Raw genomic sequence first — 20314 nt, forward strand, 5'->3', positions numbered from 1 at the left:
TTTCTTTGCTCTCCCCTTTGCCCTGAATTGCCCCCGGGGAGACGAATAAAGTTGAATTTGAATTAACCTTTTTCCCAAAGTGAAAGTTTACCTCATTCATACCTCATTATGATTTCTGTCACTCCCAGAATTGATGGAACATTTCTTTGCCCGGAAAACGTGTGAATCGCCTCTTAAAGCAAAAACTTTCAGTGTCAAAGGTCTGAGATTTTGTATCATTTAGATTCTCAGTCTCAACTTTAAAGTTACAACAGGAGCGATGTCAACACCCGAACCTCATGAATGAAGAGGAAATAGAAAAACTGTTTAAAACCAACTGGAAGCTGCACCGCGTTCGATTCCCTGTGCTCGTTCCCAAACGCCTCTCGTACACGAAGCCCACTCCTCTTTGCTCCACTCGTAATTTCACTCCTGTGAACATTGTTTCATTCTCACCGTAACATCCCGCACCCCCACAATTACAGCATCGCGTCCTATTGTCCTTGATGCACAGAACTTCAAAGTACATCCCCCCCCCCCCCCCCCCCCCCCCCAACTCCCCCCTTCGCTTCCTCCTCCTCCTCCTCCTCCTCCTCCTCCTCTTTCTCCTCCCGACAATTCATTTTGTTTTGCTGTCGGTGTTCAGTCAGAGAACTTCCAGGCTGGAAGATGCTGACGCCAAAATCTTTGCCGCGGCACAAAGCAAACGCTCGTCGCTTTGTTTTCAAACACACACGAACACGCACGGGAACAAACGCACATTTCAGATTATTAGTTTTTATTTAGTGTTTGAAGAATCTGTAATCAACAGCGTCAAAACCTTAATTGTTGCCGTTATGGAAAATGAATCAACGCTTTGTGTGTGATGGATTGTTGAGAAAGAGCAATTGATTAGGCCGACCGGATCATTGCCTGAAGCCCAGAGCATTGTGGGTAATGGCGAGGTGGTGGCGGTGGTGCCGGGCTGCACAGTGACACATGCACACACACATGCAAACACACATTTACACACAAACACACAGATTTATCTATCCTGCGATATTGTTGGTATTGAATAATTCAATGATTTTATCAGGCTGCACCACAACAAATGACTTAATTATGCTAATCTGAGAGGTGTGTGTGTGTGTGTGTGTGTGTGTGTGTGTGTGTGTGTGTGTGTGTGTGTGTGTTAGAAAGATTGACAGGGGCCTACAGGCTTCAGCTCCGAAACGCTGATCTGGAATTTCACATCCTTATCCCGAAAGCCTTAGGACACACACACACACACACACACTGAAACACGCACACAGACACTGACACACGCACACTGACACACACATACTGACACACACACTGACACACACAGAGCCACTGGGCGATTAGCACTACCCTACCTAGAGTCTTTTGATTTGCATACCAAGTCAGATGGAATTCATATCAGTGTGCAGAAAGTGTGACAAACACACACACACACACACACACACACACACACCTTATATACATACAGAAGAAGCACAGGAACAAACACCCGCTCTCTTATATAAAGAGGTGGTGTGAGAAGTGAACACACGACAGTTGTGAGCGTGTCGCCGGCTCCTCATTGGTCATAACTCAGCGTGATGGACTGTCTGTGTCTGCACTGCATCACCGTGGGGCAACACACACACACACACACACACAAAGACACACACACACATGCACAAACCTGTGGTGTCAACACATTGACATAAAGACAAACACCAGCCGCTTCACACTGCAAATGGTTTCATGTGGTTTTAATAGAACCAGAGTTAATTCACACACGAGTCTAATATCTTTAGTTCTACAGGACAAAATGTCTCAACTATTTGTTTTACAGTCGAGAAAAACTGTCCCAGATTTTAACATTTGTAAAAGAAAGTTTTTACCGTCTTATTTTCATTTAAATGCGTTTTATTAAAATATTGAATTTGGTGATTTCCTCTCTTCCTCTTGCTTTATTGATATAAACATGTTATTGTAATATTGCCCTGGACGCTGCTGAGCTCACCTGTCGTCTCGTCCACTTGTCCTCGTCCCGTTGACCTTAAAGACTCGAGTTGAACATCTGGTCCTGCAACAGGTGAGATCTGATGCACATCTGGACGAGGTTGAGTGAAGAATCTCTCGACGCAGCAAAGAGAAGAAATGTGAGGGAAATAAAACATTTTTAATTAATCAACATTCCATTTAAAACATATTTTATCTCAGAGATCTCAGATAAGAAATTATCTTATATTTCTTTATTTACTTGGACTGTGTTTAATTAATTTCCTCCTAGTCTTATATTTACAGTTCAAGTCACATTCATGTAACGCTCTTATTCTTCTTTCCATCTCAAAGCCATCAGTGGCTGGTCAGGGATTCAACCTCGAGGGATCAAACCCCCGAACCGTCTGGTTAGCGGACGACCCGCTCTTCTTCCGTCACATAGACTCAAGTTTTTTTTCACAATAAAAAGTGTGTTGCTCTCTGTGTTGATTTTGTTCTGCTGTCAAACATCTGCGTTGCCCTCGGTCCACGTACGAGCTGTAACACCGATAAGTCCGGCAGCTCAGCCTGGACAGAAACTCTGTTTAATAGAGGCCATGAGCACTGTTATGGAAAACAGCTGTATTGAATCTGTTCCAGCTTTCTCTCCGTCTTCTCTTCTCTCCGTGCTTCATGAATGAAATTTCCCATGCTGCACTGCTCCGGGCTCTTGCACATCTGAGGTAGAGCGTTCTCCTCGTTTCTCTTTTGTCTCCGTCTTTAATGCCTTCACACACCTTATTGCCGTTTGTCAATTACTGACACATTTTGGCAACAAACACGGCATTAATTGAAACATTTAATTAGCATTAAAACCAGCAGTAATTAACACCTTTTCTCCAGCGCGCTCTGAGCCCGGCTCAAATTCTATTAAGGCTTTAAGCGGCTCACTATTTCCCTGCTCTGCACTGACTTTCTGCAGCATCCACAGATATGTGTGTGTGTGTGTGTGTGGGGGGGTTTGTGTGTGTGTGTGTGTGTGTGGGTGTGTGCTTAGGGCCCCAGGTAAGGAGCCTCCGTGAGGAGTCGAGCACCAAGGCCAGGCCTGCTGGGTGCCCAGGGGAGGAGAAGAAGAAAGGCGGGCGAGTAGGGTAGAGAGAACGCATGATGGGAGCGGGGGGGTCAAGATGGAACGGGAGGGGGGGTGCTTGAAAGAGGGACGAGGGAGAAATAAGGTGGGAGGCAAAGACATGAATGAGGGAGGAAGAAGAGAGGGAGCGACGGAGGGATTAAAGGAGGAGGAGGACTGGTGAGCGAGTGAAGAAGAGGAGGATGAGGAGGATGAGGAGGCTGTGCGTGTGTGTGTGTGTGTGTGTGTGTGTGTGTGTGTGTGTGTGTGTGTGTGTGTGTGTGTGTGTGTGTGTGAGAAAGAGACAAGAAAGAAAAGTGAAGCAGAGCAACTGAACACATACAGGCGGAGGATTAGGCAACACTCTCACGTGTGTGTGTGTATGTGTGTGTGGTGTGTGTGTGTGTGTGTGTGTATGGCAGTGTGTTTTACATACACGACGTGTTTGCACATACTCCTGTGTGTGTGTTCACGTGTGTGTGAGGCCTACTTGGAGCCGAAGCAGGGGCCTGGATTAGTTGCATTTGCCAGGGCTGGGGGGCAGGATTAGCAGGCCGGGCTGCTGTCTGAAGACGCTCTGCCACCACTAATGGCATTATTAATAGGCAGCTAAAAAATTCATTAAAAAATCCATTAAAAATAAATGTGTTTTACATAAGACTTTGCCCCAGGTAGAGAGAGAGGGGGGGGGGGGGGCATGGGAGGCAGGGGGTGAGAAGGGTGCAGGAGGGAGAGAAAATGGGAAAAGATGAAATGGGCAATTGTGAGCTTTGAGGTCAGCTGAATATCACAGTTCAGACATGGGAGAGAAAAGTAAATACACAAACACACGTGTGACGGGCAACATGTCGGATGTGGTGATAATGAGGCTAAACCAACACACACAGCTGACGGCTGCTCGCTGTCACTCGACTGACACCACACATTTCACAATGAATACACAAAAAAAAGAAATGTCTCCTGTCCTCTGGCGGAGTGAAGGAAGCCGACAGACGGGGGAGGGGGGGGGGGGGGGGGGTCTGGGTGACACACACACCGATATCACTCGAGATGAGAATCCACATTGTCATTTATATGAATATTCTCATCATTTGGTTGTTTAGCTGAGAAAAGGGAAAATCATTTCATCACACATATTTAAGGAATACGCCATGAGGTCAAAATAAAAGGATTTGATATGATACAGCACTAGAGTGTCCCCGTCAAGGCCCAACAGCTTTTAATTCAATCAAACCAGACTGAGGCAATTATTCAAAATCATGTGGGAGCCCATTAAAAGCTTTATAATTGTCTGTGTAGAAAAAAAACTGAAACTTTAAACATCAGTGTTGATGACAGAGAATATTTAGATTTAACGGAATTCACACAGATATCGTCCAAATGCATCTTTATATTATTTCAAAAATAAAAGGAAAAGCTGAGATTTTTGTTTCACTTGACTAATTCAATAATAGAAAACCTTGTAAAATAAAATAAATCCATTAACTAATAATCTGAGAGAGAGAATACAGTTTGAAAGTATTCGTTTAAGAGTGAAGTTGAAATCACAATTGTGGACTTTTGAGTGGATGTTTTATAATAAGGTTTCATAAAGAGGATGTTGCATATAAAAGCAATAAACCCATTTAATTCCACTGTAGCGTTTAGTTTATAATGCATCAACTGGTTTTATTATTTCTTATGTAAGATAAGAGATGTAAATTTATTTATCATCTGTTCAGGAAATTCACAAATGACACAGCAGCACAAGCAAGTGAGAATAAAAATAGAAAAAATTTGATACGTGCAGTCGAACTGCTGATGGCACAAGTCAAGCATGAAATATTAAGGATTTATATTCATACAATATGGAGATATGATTATTTTCTCTAACAGTTATCAACATGGCCTGAAATCCAGTGGCTGCATTAAAAGAGAAAGGAAACCGCTGGCTCTCACACACACAAACACACACACACACACGTTGTGTTGCTCCAAAACTATCTGCAGCAAATTATTTAAACTGATTAGCCTCTTCAAATGAGTGAGATGGTCCGGGATTATTATCTTTGAGAGAGAGCGAGAGAGAGAGAGAGAGAGAGAGAGAGAGAGAGAGAGAGAGAGAGAGAGAGATAGAGAGAGAGAGAGAGAGAGAGATAGAAAGAGAGGGAGAGAGACAATGAGGGGGAGGTGAAAGGTGAGGAGGTTCTGCTTTGTGTGTGCCTGGGGGACATTTAACCAAATCAGATTAACAACAAAAGCTGCGTCTGCGGAGACACACACACACACACACACACACACAGACACACACATGAGAGAGTGGGTGTAGGGGCCTCACAACGCGCCCGGGGGCCCTTGCTGTAGCCTCAGGGAGTCATATATATGTAGCAAGAGTCGATGGGGACGCTGGTAATTGTTCGCATACAAACTCAGTAACGTCTATCAACACACACAAACATGCAAACACACACACACACACACACACACACACACAAAAGCATCCTCGGCAATAATGGAATTTGAATGAGGAGGCAATAATGCGGGATTCACAGCAATCACAGATTCATTTCCAGCAGGTCGCTGTGCCCCTGAGCAAACACGCGAGGACGCAGGACGACCCTGGTCTCAGAGTCTCCGTCACGTGAGCTCACTGTCAACACGCCACCGACACGTGAATCTGTCTCTGCTAACACATATAGATGTGCTTCCTCCTCATGTTCAACTTCCTGTTTCCACCTTTTTGATCTGTTTTCTGACGCTTGGGTGAGAGAGGCCGCCTGAAATTATGGATTTACTGCACCTGAGAATAAGGACATTTGCATCTTAGTCACATATATTTATATAAGATCCAACTAAACAATTGATATTCTGCATTTTTCCTTTGTTGATCCAGTTTTCTTCCTTGAACCAGACGAGGTATTCACACGAGACTCAAACACGTCTCTTCTCCACGGGACATTTTCAGGGTTGAGGGTTCAAGCACCTGTGAGGTTGAGTTCTTCACCACGTTCTTTACAAGCGTCTTCATTTGGATTCAGGCGACATTTTCATTATATTAAAAAGCAAAGATAACTCAATTTCTATTACATTTCCTTTAAAAATCACATTTGCTGAATAAACTCACATGTTTGGGAGGACGGGTCGAGCTCGGCATTAATAAATCATGTCGAAAACGTTTGTAGCTACTGAGCTTCCACGTCAAGCACAAACATCACTGATTGGACGATGCCACAGATGCCTCTGATTGGTTAGAGCGAAGAAACCAGACCAATAATAAACGGATAAACATCAAACCTAATGAGAATCTGATTATTAGCCAAACCAGCTCCATCTTGTGAAATCACAAAAATCTCGGACGCTTCCTGAAGATTTCCACGGATCCACGAGAAAACACTGGGAAAGTTTTTTCCCCAAAGTTTTGTTGAAGGTTCACTCGTCTCCTCTTCCCACAACAACATCCCCGTCCATCAAGTGCTTGTTGGGCAGGTATCATGAGGTGATTAAGAACATGTCAGCAAAATGGATCTGGATCAGAGCCCGAAAAAAAAAAGAAAAGTATAACGCAACTTACCGAATATTGGTGAGGAAGGGCAGAAAGTAGAAGGCAGGAAAAGAGCCCCCCCTCCCCCCCTGCTGTGCAATGAAAAAGACAGCATAAAGTCAGCAACATTCACACTCAAAGCAAACATCAAACATCATCAAACACACAGAACGAGACACTTTGATCTCCGCGGCTCCACAGGAAGCCGGCATCTTTTAGAAAATCCTCCAAATGTAAATTAATTTACTACAGAACGAGTTCCCGGGGCGCTGGTGTGTGCATCCAGACATCAGAGGGTTAAACCCGAACTCTGCAGCTCAGCTCACAGAGACGCTTCAGTCGTGGAGAGTAAATCTTAACTCTGAGCCATGCATGCAGGTCCCCCCCCCCCCCATCGCACCAACAGCCAAACAGGCATGACGGAATTCAACATTACTCCCGAGTCGATTACCCGACACACGGGGAATCTGTTTGTGTCGGCGCCTCCTCAGCTCATCATTACCGACATCGCAGTGAAATGTTTTATTTTTTTTCCTCAGCAGGTCTCTTTCTCCGGCGCTGCCTGTTGGACGAGGGTTTTAGGAGAACTTTGTCTTCAGGCCTTTTCCTCGCTGACACTCCAGATGCACACGGACACGGAGATTCGCCTCCAACGTGTTGCTTTTTCCCGTTCGGTGTGTGTGTTAATATTTGTGCTGGTGCAACACATGAGGATTTGTCAGTTCTGCAGCCGAAATGAAAAAGTGCATTGACTTAGATTCTGGATGATTAACTGACTCGGACATTTTCCGTCTCACTTACAGGCTTCTTCAGATGATTTCCTGAAAGCAGCTGATGGTGAAGATGTTAGCAAACAGCATTAGCTTTCATTCTGGGGCCTTGTTTTGAAACCAGTGGATTAGATTGTTGCATTAATTCTACTTTTGGCTCCATTTTCTTCTCCACCAGGTCACGAGGGGAACAGTTTGGCTGGATTCCTCGTGACTCCTCCCCCTTTCTGTTTAAGTCTCTCTCTACAACAAACTTTTTACATTTGATCAACACCATTTTCCACGTGGTTACAAACCGCACGTTTATCCGTTACCCATTGTGCTAACATGCTAACACACACATAGCATTTTCTCACCTGTTTTCTGGTGCTCAGACAAAAGGGGGGAAAGTGCATTCCATGTGTCATATATACTTCCTGGTTCTACCACTTTTGAAAAGCCGTGGGGGGGCTTTTCCACTGGTGGTTCAGTCCAATTAATTCAGGAACCAGGGCTGATACTTATAATTAGATGTAAACTTTGGTGAGTTTAACACTAGTTCAACTATGGCAGCTGAGAAGGTGATTCTTGTTCTTGTGGAATAAATCAATAGAAGACACGGGTTTAGATATGTGTTTAATATTTTAAATATTTTTAATTTATGTTAGAGTCTTTGCTTCAGCTTCTTCTATCCTCTTCAGTTTATGTGAACCTGAAGTCACCACCGACACTTGTTTAATGTCACACAACTTTATACAGTGTGCAACAAACTTCAGTTGTTAAACAGTTAATATATGACGTATAATGCAGTTATAGAAAACAGATGATGATTTGATGTTTGATTTTTAAAAATCATAAATCTGCAGGTTATTGTGAATAGCAGCTGGGGACAGTAACTTACAATATTTGACATTAAGCTTCAACAACTTTTCTTCGTTTATTTGTAGAGAGTGAAGTCTTAGTGCGACTCACCAGTGCAGCATCACGTAACCACACATCGCTTGTTGTCGTGTTATTCTGCAACACACAACACCTTCCAGCAAGTCGTGTTAATGAGTGACTTCAACACGAGGGGAAGTGTGTGTGTGTGTGTGCATGTGTGCATGACATCACATGAATATTAGATGGATAAAAAGAGATATAACTTTATTTCGAACATAAGAATATAATTTACATATGGGACATATACAGTATATGCTGATATTTATATATATATATACACGACCCACAAATACACAAATGCACATATATACATAAATACATACATGCATATATACATATACAAACATGCACATGTACATATACATGAAGAAATACCCATTAAAATAATCAAGCTAATCTTATCCTAGCTATTAATTAATCATAATATAAATTCACCCAACAGTACAATGATGCTCCTTAGTGTCCATCATTCCAAACAAAAACAATTAAATGTGCATACAATATTTTTGCGCTGAATTTATTATACTGTTACACAAAATAGCCCCACAAACTGAAATACACACACACTCTTAACATGGTCCGAACACATTGACCTCTGAAATTATAATCAGTTTTATATGTTGTTCTTTCTGCTTTGTGCAGAATACGATGCGTAGCTGCACCTTTCTGATAATATAATGTGTGTTTTTTAAAGAGCTGCTCGCACAACACAGGAGCATCATGAGACACAAGCAGGTGAGAGCCGGTAAAAAGACAACGCAACACACATCAACACGGCTCCACATCACATCACCTCCAGCGGAGCGAGGCTGTCTAAACATCTGTCCTTCAGGTTACAGTCGGCCGTGAGCTTATCCTCTGCAGACTGACATGCTTGTCTTTTCCCCGTCAGTGTGAAATAGCTGTTAAATGTGAGAGTGGAAGTGCGTCTCTCTCTCTCTCTCTCTCTCTCTCTCTCTCTCTCTCTCTCTCTCTCTCCTTCACACCGAGAGACACGCCGCGGCCCCCGCTGCCCCTGCAACCTGCCTCAAGGTCCTATAATCTTTTTACAATGTGTTGAAACAGAGCAATAAATCTGTTAGCTTACAATCTAATTTCCCTGGCCTTTTCCAGAAATCCTCATAAACTTTTGGCGCCCCCATTAACGGCCCTATTGAATCAAAGCGCTTAATCTGCTTCCAGGTGAGGGGTCAGAAAATGAATGCTTTGAGATCCATCACGCTGACGGGAGCAGAGACAACTGGGCGAGGGAGAGCGCCGGGGAAAAGGGCAGCGTCTCTTCCTCATAGGTCAATCGCAGCCAAGAGAGTCAGTCATTCACTTTTTCCCTCAGCGCCGCTCTCATTTTCCATTTAATATGGACATCCAATTAATGTGAGCACGTCTGGGGCGGCCCGGATCCCCGTGAATTATGGTCCATCATCCCCCCGGTTATGGCTCGGGGAGAGGAGAGGAGACGAGAGGAGACGAGAGGAGACGAGAGGAGACGAGAACGGACCAGAAGGAATGAGGAGAGGAGATGGAAAGAAAGGGTATAGGAAACATCAGGGGGAAGGAAAGGAATACAGAGAGTTTAGGTGGATCATGATAAAATAAACAATAGAAAACAGGAAATGGAGAGGGAGACTGAAACAAGGGAAGGGAATGAGGAAAGAAGGGAATAACGAAGAAAGAGGAAAATTAAATGAAATGGAAACTTTGGGAATGAGAGTGGAAGTAAAAAAGGAAAGGCAACAAGGGAAGAGGAACAAGGAACAAGGAGAGGACAGGAAAGAGACATTTTAAGAAAGATGAGAAGGAAGCAAGGAAGGCAGAGGGAAGAGAGAAAATGACACAGGAGAGGAGAAGAGAGCCTTTCCAGAATTAGAGATAATTGATTGGTCGTTGGGGCAGCAATAGCTCCCTCTGATTGGCTGCTATTGGACGACGAGCCAGATTAGATTCCAAAGAGGAGCGGCGACACCTGAGCTGTGTGTGTGTGTGTGTGTGTGTGTGTGTGTGTGTGTGTGTGTGTGTCCAAACAGCATTACACCAGGGCCTGCGATATTAAACCTGGACAGCAGCACCTTATTGTCGCAGCAACAGGGATTTGTCATTGTACCTCATTATCCAATTAACACCTTGTGGGCCCGCGGCCAAACACACACACACACATACACAAACACAACCCACTCACACACATTGGACCTTCCTGCATGTGTGTGTGTTTGTGTGCGTGTGTGTTTTAATATGTGGATTTCAGCAAAGTTTAAAATAGGAAATGCTGAAAGAAACTTTTAGCTCTGCAGGCAGCTGCTACAGAAAACTTTCTCTTTTTCAAATTCCCATCACAGGAACAAGACGTGGAACAACTTTGACGACACTGAGGTGGATCGAAAAGAGGGATTTCAATTTATTCTTTTATTTATTGACATATTTTCTTGTGCGTACAGGACATAGATGCACTTTTCTCTTTTTCTCCTTCTGCACCGAACAGACAGAATCCAGATCCACACAGTGAAAACAGGCCGTCCTCAGCAGCTTGGCACGCAGGACTCAAAGGCCGCGCATTGAAACCTTAAGTGGAGAATGAATGAAAAGAAAACAAACTAATAAAGAGCAAATCAAAACATGGGTCATCCCAGTATTTCCCCCCAGATTTGGAGACATTTCAAACTAAATGAAAGAAATGTGCATTTCATTAAATGCTAATATCTGAGATGAGCTGCGCCGGCTTTGTATCTGATTGTGTCCGAGCTCACAAATAGATTTCTCCCTCGTTCCGGAGGAAAATACGGGAGTTATTGCGAGGATACAGGAAGTATTCGGCAGCAGAGCCCTCTAAAGCCCGATGTCAGATGTTTTATTATTAAAACTCTGAAACATTCATCCCACTCGCTGAGGTTCTCAGAGGCTCAGAGGCAGAGAGGCGGAGGGAGACGGGACAGGCTGGAGTCCTTCGTAATGCCCCATGCAACACAAACACACACACACACACACACACACACACACACACACACACACACACACACACACACACACACACGTCTTTACTGATCTACAGTCACACAGATGGATGTGAACACTCAGACAACCACTGTGCAAAGACAAATAATAAACTTTTTACTGGAGTATTTCAGAATTTAAAGCTTTTTGGACATTTTGTGTTTATTTGACTGAAGTCGTCGAGCTGCTGTCTTCACACGTTATTTTAAAGATGACATCCAGCTCTAAATATTCTAGCAGGTTGGATGTTATTATGCAATTGGGAGGAAGTACAGTACAGTGCAACTTCTAATTAATCTTTAATACATAGAACAAGGCTGGTGTTGCACAATATGTTTCAACAAATCTCTGAAATAAACCAAAACATGAGTCAAGTATGACTTATTAAAATATCTATTGTAGCTCAAGGACATATGTTTATTAGCATGAATGTTGGTCCTGTAGTTTACTTTTACTTTTTGTTATAGACTGAATATCAAGATGGACGACATGACAACTCCCGAATATTGAAGCCAAAGGATCTCCATCACCACCTGGTGGCTGGACGCAGTACATCATAAACCCCACCTCCTCCCACATTAATGGATCAAACCAAAACTATTATTTTATTATTATTTATTGTAATTCTTGTAATTCAGGCTTCAATTCTGGATAGTGGGAGGCAGCAGAGACTAGTTTCCATCTTTATAAATATTATGCCTAAATTTGAACGTTACAGATCCAGAAGTGCTTAAAATGTCTCTATTGAAAGTTGGGTCGTGTTTGGTGCATCACAAGGTTACGGTAAACAATCACCTCCAGTCAGTCGTCATCACAAAAAATCTATAATCTTCATAGATTCAAAGTTTAACACCTGAGAGAAGGTGAATATCAAGAAAAAGAAAAGATAAAGTAGAAATCATTGTTTTTCTAATCTGTTCTGGAGGATTCTGGCTTTATAGGCAACTCGGTGGTACTAGAGAGAGAGGAGTGTGTGCGTGTGTGTGTGTGTGTGTGTGTCTGTGTGCGTGTGTGTCTGCGCTGCATCGTAGCTGTGTTTTTAAAGGCCTAATGTTTCCTGACATCCCACAGTTAAAGTATCATAGAGGCAGAATGATCGCCCCTGGCTAGCAGGAAGGAGACTGCCTGGGGCCTTTCGCTCTGGGCAAGAGTGTGTGCGAGCGAGTGTGTACGTCTGTGTGTAAGTCAGTGTGTGTGTGTGTGTGTGTGTGTGGTAAAACGGCCTTTCAACATGCAATATTCTCTGTGTCATCAGCTTAAACAGCTAAACAGGATGTTCAAGGCAGAAGAGGAGGAGGACGACAGGAGGAGAGAGGGAGAGAAGAGAGACGGAGAGCAGACGGAGGTATAGAGCGAGAGAGCTCTCCCAGCCCGGCTCTGCGTCGGACTCCTCTTAATGACGAGAGGAAATGAAGACGAGGGAGGAAGGAAGGAGAAGAAAGAGGAGGAAAATCCTTGTGTTAAGTCGACTCGTATTATCTCATGATGCTTCCCTCGCTCTTTACACCACTCTGGATTCCTTTGAGTGTGAGCGAGCCTGCTAAACGTGCTGCGATCTCCATTAGCAGCGACGCCCAGAGAGAGAGAGAGAACCCCGCTTGTTGTCGTTCCTGAGATAATCAAGCGAATATATAATATTCAGAATCTAAATTATTCAAGCGTTTAAAGGCTCTGAAGTTGGAGAAAATTGCTGCTTCTTTTCCTCCTTTCCTCCGGTTTTTAAAGTGCAAGCGGCAGAGTGGTAACGATGAGCGCTGCCGGGGTCTGGAACTAGCGTCTTTGGGCCCGGACTCCAGGTCTGATCTCCGCTTATTAGTGGTCTGATATCTCCCTCGTTTGTGCTTTTATAGGCTCGAGATCTCCAGCTCCTCTCAACAGGCAATTAAAAACCAGACTCAAACCCGACAGGTCTTATTCTGCTGTTTAGAATTTGTGATATCCTTGTAGGTACAGATCTGACAGTGTGGCTAATAGATGCACAAAGCATTACCTTACAGATGTGTTATTAGGCCCGAGCTGCTGTGGGTTTTTGGCCTGTAGCTGCGTCCGTGCGGGAGCGAGTGAGAGCGGAGGGGAGGGACCGGGTTCAGTCGTGTATAATGGTGTCTAGTGTGAGAGTCCACATAACAGATGAAGTCATTTCACACTCGTCTGTGAATGAAATGGGAGCCCGGCGATACCATCTCCCCCCCCCCCGCGCCCGCTCTCCGGCAGCCGGGCTTTTGATCTTCCCGGGCTGCGCCTGAAATGATCCTCTGTCCGAGGTTTTACAGCAAATCAGTGCCGGACAATTCTTCCCCTCTGTACCCACTTTCTGTCTCGCTCGGGAAAAAAGTTGGCGAAGCCCGGAGTTCAAAGCCCAGATGAGATGAGCGCGAGTCATGAGGAATTACATTAGAGGCCGAGGGTCCCACAGTGCATCAGAGAGAGGAGGGAATATTCTCCTGAGAGCAGAGAGAGAGAGAGGGCGAGAGAGAGAGAGAGAGTGAGAGAGAGACTGCAGAGTCTTAAATCCACTGTGGCCTTCACCTGCATCCCTGTCGTCTGGATTTTGATCAAATCTTTGGAAGTGATTAGAGACATGAATTCATTAAATGTCTCCTTCCTCAGTCTCACAGACACATTTCAGCAATAACAGGGACAGAAAATCAAATACAAATGGTGTCACAGAACTCTGGGGTCTCGATCGCCACCTGATGGCTGGCTGCAGTGTAGGTCATACACCCTGCCTCCTCCATGTTAGTGGATGGGACATGGACGATACTAAAAAGTCCCACACAAGTTTGTTCAAATGGAGGAAATGGAGACATGTCGTCCATCTTTAAATACAGTCCATGGTCAGTACTATTAGTTTTGAAGGAAGAAAGCATTAACTATGAAAGTCCCCGTAACGGGACAAACAGGAAGACGTGAAAGTTGGACCAGAAAAGAGACAAGTTGAGACAGACAGTTGTAAACAAACCAAAAACTAAAACATTAAAACCAAACCATGGATATTTACAATGAATTATTCAAGCAACAATTGGACTAAACCTCATCTGAACCGAAGTTTCTCCTTAAATATAAAGATTGAAGTGTCATCGCGCTTTAAAAGAATCAACAAAAAACAGCTCAAAGAAGACACATCCTCGCACACTGTCTCTCTCTCTCTCTCTCTCTCTCACACACACACACACAGAGACAGACACACACTTCCTGTGATCCTGTGGAGTGAAAGCAACATGCAGGCAGGCAGGGTTGAGCCATGAATCATGACTATTATCATTAGGTTAAGCACCAACCGACCCCAAAGGCAGTGGAAGCCTCTGTGGAGAAGCGGCTCTCCAAATGAGCCTGATTATTATTATTGTCCTCCAAATGAGAGTGATTAGTATTGATGTCTAAATGAGCTCTGAGGTTATTATTTCCCTGATTATTATTATTATTATTATTACCGTGTCGGCGTTATGAGGACGGAGCGGGCATCCTCCGCTCATCTGTGCTTCATTCACTTTTAATTCCACAGGCGGCCTCTGTCACCACATGGTCACTGCGACACACACACACACACACACACACACACACAAATGTAATAAAAAACGATTACAAATGCATGTTCGCACACATACGACAAGCGTGCACGGACACATGCACCAAGCTGGTGACCTGGAGGAAGGATGCATGCGTCTGATGGAGCTGACGGAGGTGATTCCCTTAAACAGAATATTAAATCATCATTACGTCTGATACAGATCTGTGGAACCACTGATCGTGATGGACGTGAGGGGCCTGTACTCCCCAGAGTGTTGTTTGTGGAGCTGATACTCGTTAAGAAAACATGGCCGCTTCTTCTTCTTCACTCCTATAGGTCCTTCGGTTAATGTTATAAAAAAACAACCTCCAAATTCAGCATATTCTCTTAATTCTAAATTCTTAATTTCAAGGGAATTAGGTTGAGAATTCAAGTTAAAATGTGTGTGTACGTGCAGGCGTCTGTGTGCGTTTTATAGGTGCACGTGTGTGTGTGTATTTGTGTGTGCCAGGACAGCTGTCAGATCACCTCCCTGATTGGCCAATATGACAGGCGTCAAAAGCCGTGGGAGGAGAAAGGAGGAGGCGGGGCTGCCCGGCTGTCAATCACTGCCAGTCACAAGTCCGGCTCCGCCAACAAAGCATCACCTGGGCCCACACACACAAACACACACACACATACAACACACACTAACACACACACACACACTAACATGCAATGAGCCTGTGTGTGGGAAATATGATCCATCTTCATGCACACATCCCAAAACACACAACACAACGTTCACATAGAAAAAAGCTCCAGTGTTTTGGACTGATATTATTCTCTCTCACACACACACACACACACACACACACACACACACACACACACACACACACACACGCAGTCATCAGTCTTAACACAGACAGGCATTCAGCTTGACAGAGTAATTATGACGTCCGACTCGGAGGGAGCCCTGGGCTGAAAGGTGAGAGTTATCGATCCCACACAGGAGGAAATTTATCAATGTCCAAACGCTCAGGTCTGACAGGAACCCGATCCACTTAGAGCGCAATGTTCAAACTGTTCAGGACTGAAAACAAAGCTCGGCTCCGGCTCCGTGCCCCCCCCCACCCCTCGTTCACCAACTTGAGATGATCTTAATGGTTATTTCGGCATTTTAATCTCTCGGTGGACACGTTTCCCTAAACCGAACCCTGCCTGTCAACGTCTGTGGCTTTGGTTCATATTGTTGAATTCTCTCAATTATTCCAAGAGATGCTTCCTTCAGGTCCAAAGAGCAAATAGAGAGAGTTTCTCCAGCTTGTTGTTTTGATTCCACACGATCTGAGGATCACAAAACATGTTTTAGATCAAGGTTTGGATTCCAGAGAACACGTCTGCTGCTGAGAGGCCACGTGTGGAAATACCAAGCGTCCTGCAGATCGTCAAAATAAGAGTCTCTCTGCTTTCCTTAAATATTTTTTGGACTATGTTATTAATCGTGAAATTATCTTCAAACCACTGCATGTTTGAGATGCAGTGTTCGGGCCAATATTCACAGAAATACTCGGAGAAATAAAAAAGACACAAGGTGCATCACCACTAGCTTTGTAATGATTTAGTTCCTCCAGTATGAAACTAGGATGTCCCTCAGTTGAGCTTGAACCTCCACCAAGGCCCACCAGTCCCATTAGATCCAATCAAGCTGCACCAAACACACTCATAGGAATCAGTTTGCTTAATATATCAGATTTCTTCAGCAAGATCCGTGAATTATTACCTGGGAAATCTGGAAAAATTTTCAAAAATCTGAAACCAGTTTTTGCATAACCCTGCTGATAAACACACAAATGGACAGAGGTAATCTTTCAACTTAAATAAGAAAAGCTCGGAGTTCAGGCTCTGCTGGGACGAAGGATTTTTCTAATCGCTTGTGTCAAAACATTTGTCCTGCTCCCCCCCCCCCCCCCCCCCCCCCCCCCCCCTGCACCGGAGTCAGCAGCGTTTATCTGTGACTGGCAGATCAAGGTGGTGGAGTGTGGCTCACCACAGCTTGAGAGGAGTTTGATATCAGTCCTGTGACTACACGCTGGAAATCTCACTGCTGCTTTCTAACTAAAGTCAAGAGACACACCATGACTCAGCATCTCAGCAGAAACACCAGATTCCCGTTTGGAGATTGAACATAGTTTGAACCAGACGGTGTAACGGAGATATTTGTTGGTTTTCGTTTTTGCCGGAGCGTCTGACCCGAACGAGAAGGAGACGAGAAGGCAAAGAAGGCCCGGGGCCCCGAGCAGAGGGGGGGGGGGGGTGGCCCTCCAAAAAGCAGTTGATTAGGTTAGTCCACAGCAACAACGGTTTAGCGAGAACCCCTTTAAGTTTTACTATCAGCTTCACACAAGACACTGCAACAACACCACTGATGGTTTGGCTCAATGTGAGAGGCCCCCGGGCCCCTGTTGCCTGCATGGGGGCCCCGAAAGTCCCCTGATTAAAGAGGGGTATAGGTTATTAATGGATTAATCGCTATTTAAGAAAAGAAATTATGAAAATAATGTTTATTCTCCAAACTTATGATAAGCGCTCTCATGAGGCTCCGCATAACGGGAGGAGGACGTTTTTTTTGCATGAATATTAAAAGGAAAATATAATATTTTAGATTTTCAAGCTTTTCAAGAATCTAATCTATAATATATATATAACATAATCAGATTTAGTCATCATTCATATAGTTGTATGATGATGATATTTCCATCGACTCAGCTACTTTTCACCTCCACGCAGATAAGCTATCGAACATGTAGGAGAAATAAATAAACAACAAAAAGGAAGCAATTTATTATTCCCTTCAAACCGATTTAGCAATTTTCTGGATCATAAAGAAAACAGACCTTTCGAAGCCCATTTATACTGGTTTGGTCAATATTTCTGTCAGAGGACTGCTTTCAAAATGACACTGTCATGAAAGAGGCCTGTCGAGCCGAGCGTCAGCAGAAAAAAAGCACGGTGAAAAATGCATCCATTAGCGACGTGCATGTGTGTGTGTTCAAGTTTTGATCCGTGTGTGTGTGTGTGTGTGTGTGTGTGTGTGTGTGTGTGTGTGTGTGTGTGTGTGTGTGTGTTATTCGTCTTCCCACTCATCGACTCCACCATCATAGCGGCCGAGCACCTGTGGACATTTGCCTACAGCCCCCGGTGATGTCCACACCTTCATTTTTCTCAGACAATGAGTGGAATCATTCCCCCTCACGCAGACCTCTCCATCATTATTGACACAGAATTATTGATCAGGACCCCGGCCGCTAAATTACAACCTATTAGTCAAACTCTTTTCCCCCTGTAGTTCAGAAAAGAAAACCACCAACGGTTTGACGGAGTGAGATTACGGGCGGGAGCTGGAGGATCTGCCAGGCGGCTCACGTCCCCCTCGCCCGCCTGGTGTTATATATTCGTGAAGCTCCTGTGCTGGTTTTCTTTTTGTGCCTGTTAAGGAGATTTATTTGGCAAATGCAGATTAAGCGTCAGACAAACAGGCGCCGGGTCTCGACCCATTCCTCAAGGTGCCGCCGCCGCCGCCGCCGCCACCGAATCAACATTAGTTCAAGGAAGCCGAGGATCCAGGTGAAATCTACAACACCGAAAGTCAGAGAGCACAGCAGCTGCCTCGCTTAATTTTTCCCCTCTCTCTCTCTCTCTCTCTCTCTCTCTCTTTTTCTTGATGTTTAGCCCGAGGCCTATCCTACTAAAGAGAAGTAATTTGGCTTATCTTATCCCAGAGACCTAGCAGCTGCTTTTTATTCTTTTTTGTGAGGTCTTTTTTCTCATTTAGTCCAACAAAGATTGTCCTCATAGATTGACCTTCTCCGTGCCTGCAGGCCGTTGCCCTCATGCCAGTAACTAGATAACACACTCTATCAGAGATTTGAGAAAATCATTGGGAAAGCAGTGGGGCTGATAGTGGCATCAATCCTAACCTGACACCAGGCTGGGTCAACCATTTATCTCCCCACACCGCCTCTGGTCACAACAGCGGCCATCTTGCTCTGCTACATCCTTCTTTAATAACCTTGGCCACGTCTCTTTGCAGACGGAGAGGATAAGGCGCCGCGGCACTCTCCCAGCTCCTCTCGCCCCCCCGATCGCCCGATGCTTTTGTTTGCATTCCACCCCGTGAAAATCGCATTCACACACATTCACACTGCGCGCCGTGTTTCAGATCGACAAGATTGTCCGACACACACACACACACACACAGGCGCACACACACAAACTCACGATGTGTTTAACAAGAGGGCCAAAGCTCGCAAACTCGTTAGCATAGGAGTTAATGGTGACTCCGCTGTCATTAATTCCCCATGGTGTTTGACTTAAATGCTTCTATATTGGTGGAGTGAGAGATTCCCAGAGGCCTCCTAGAGCTGAGATCATTGTTTTTCACTTACTAACAATGAACTTATGATCAGAGCGCTGCGAGGCTTTTAAAAAATGCCCCGTAGGATCGTTACAGACCTAGTGTGTGTGGGTGTGTGTGGGTGTGTGCACGTACGAGTGTGCATGTGAGTGTGTGTGTGCGTTTGATACCAATGAGGCCAGGAGAGCAGCAGTGTGTCCGAGGCTCATCTTGTTGCTCTGTGGCACAGCCGGGATGAGTGGGGAGGTTAAATGGGGCGTCATCAATCTCAATGAAGTGCAATTATTTTCTCACTTATTAATCATTGCAGGCTAATAGCTGGTGGCGATGCTGCGCCCGCCATTTGTCAAACTTAGCAGATTTCTGTAATTTTGTTTCCCCGTTTCCCTCTAATGTTTGTGTGGACTTGTGGCAGATATCTATGGGGAAGGCTGCAATAAGTCTGTGCCTCCAAGTATCTATCTCCTACCTGCACCGCAGAACTAACTGAACTTCCCGCAGTTTCTCTGTGTGAGTGATTCTCTCCATTTCAGAGCTGAGTGACTATTTCATGGTCTGTGGCAGAGCAGAATGGAAAGCTTTATTTGCAGGGTGCAGCGCGGACGACCTATTGACGGTTAACTGCTCTCAGACCCTCACGAACTTAAACCAATACTGCAGCAGCCAATACTGCGGCTTGTTTGTTTTCTCACTCCGCTGTTAACCGTGCATGCATTTGCATTTTATCAGACACTGAGGAATGTAAAGCAACCTGGCGCAGCCGCTTGACATTTGTTAGAAAGGTCGTTAAGTGCACTTTGATCTAACGAGGGGCCGGTTGGAGCGATGCCTAATCAGGTCGTGATTAAAGAGAGACGTCGGAAAGGCGAGCGGGGCGACGAGTTAAACCACTAGAGGTCAGCAAAAACAGCTGCTGTTAAATTGTTAATTAAGGCTGCACTAATCGATATGTTTCTATTAACAGATTATATGACAGAGGTCACTCATACACCAGGATTAGTGGGTGTACATGTTGCATTTTGCACGATGCAAAGAAAAACTTCGCTGGTGCATGTTGTTCCTGAGACGTTAAACCCGGGAGTGAATCCCGACTTTATCTATTCCCATCGTTTGTGGGTTTTTTAACCAT

Source organism: Pleuronectes platessa, chromosome 17 (genome assembly GCF_947347685.1).
Source record: "Pleuronectes platessa chromosome 17, fPlePla1.1, whole genome shotgun sequence".
Classification (NCBI taxonomy): Eukaryota; Metazoa; Chordata; class Actinopteri; order Pleuronectiformes; family Pleuronectidae; genus Pleuronectes; species Pleuronectes platessa.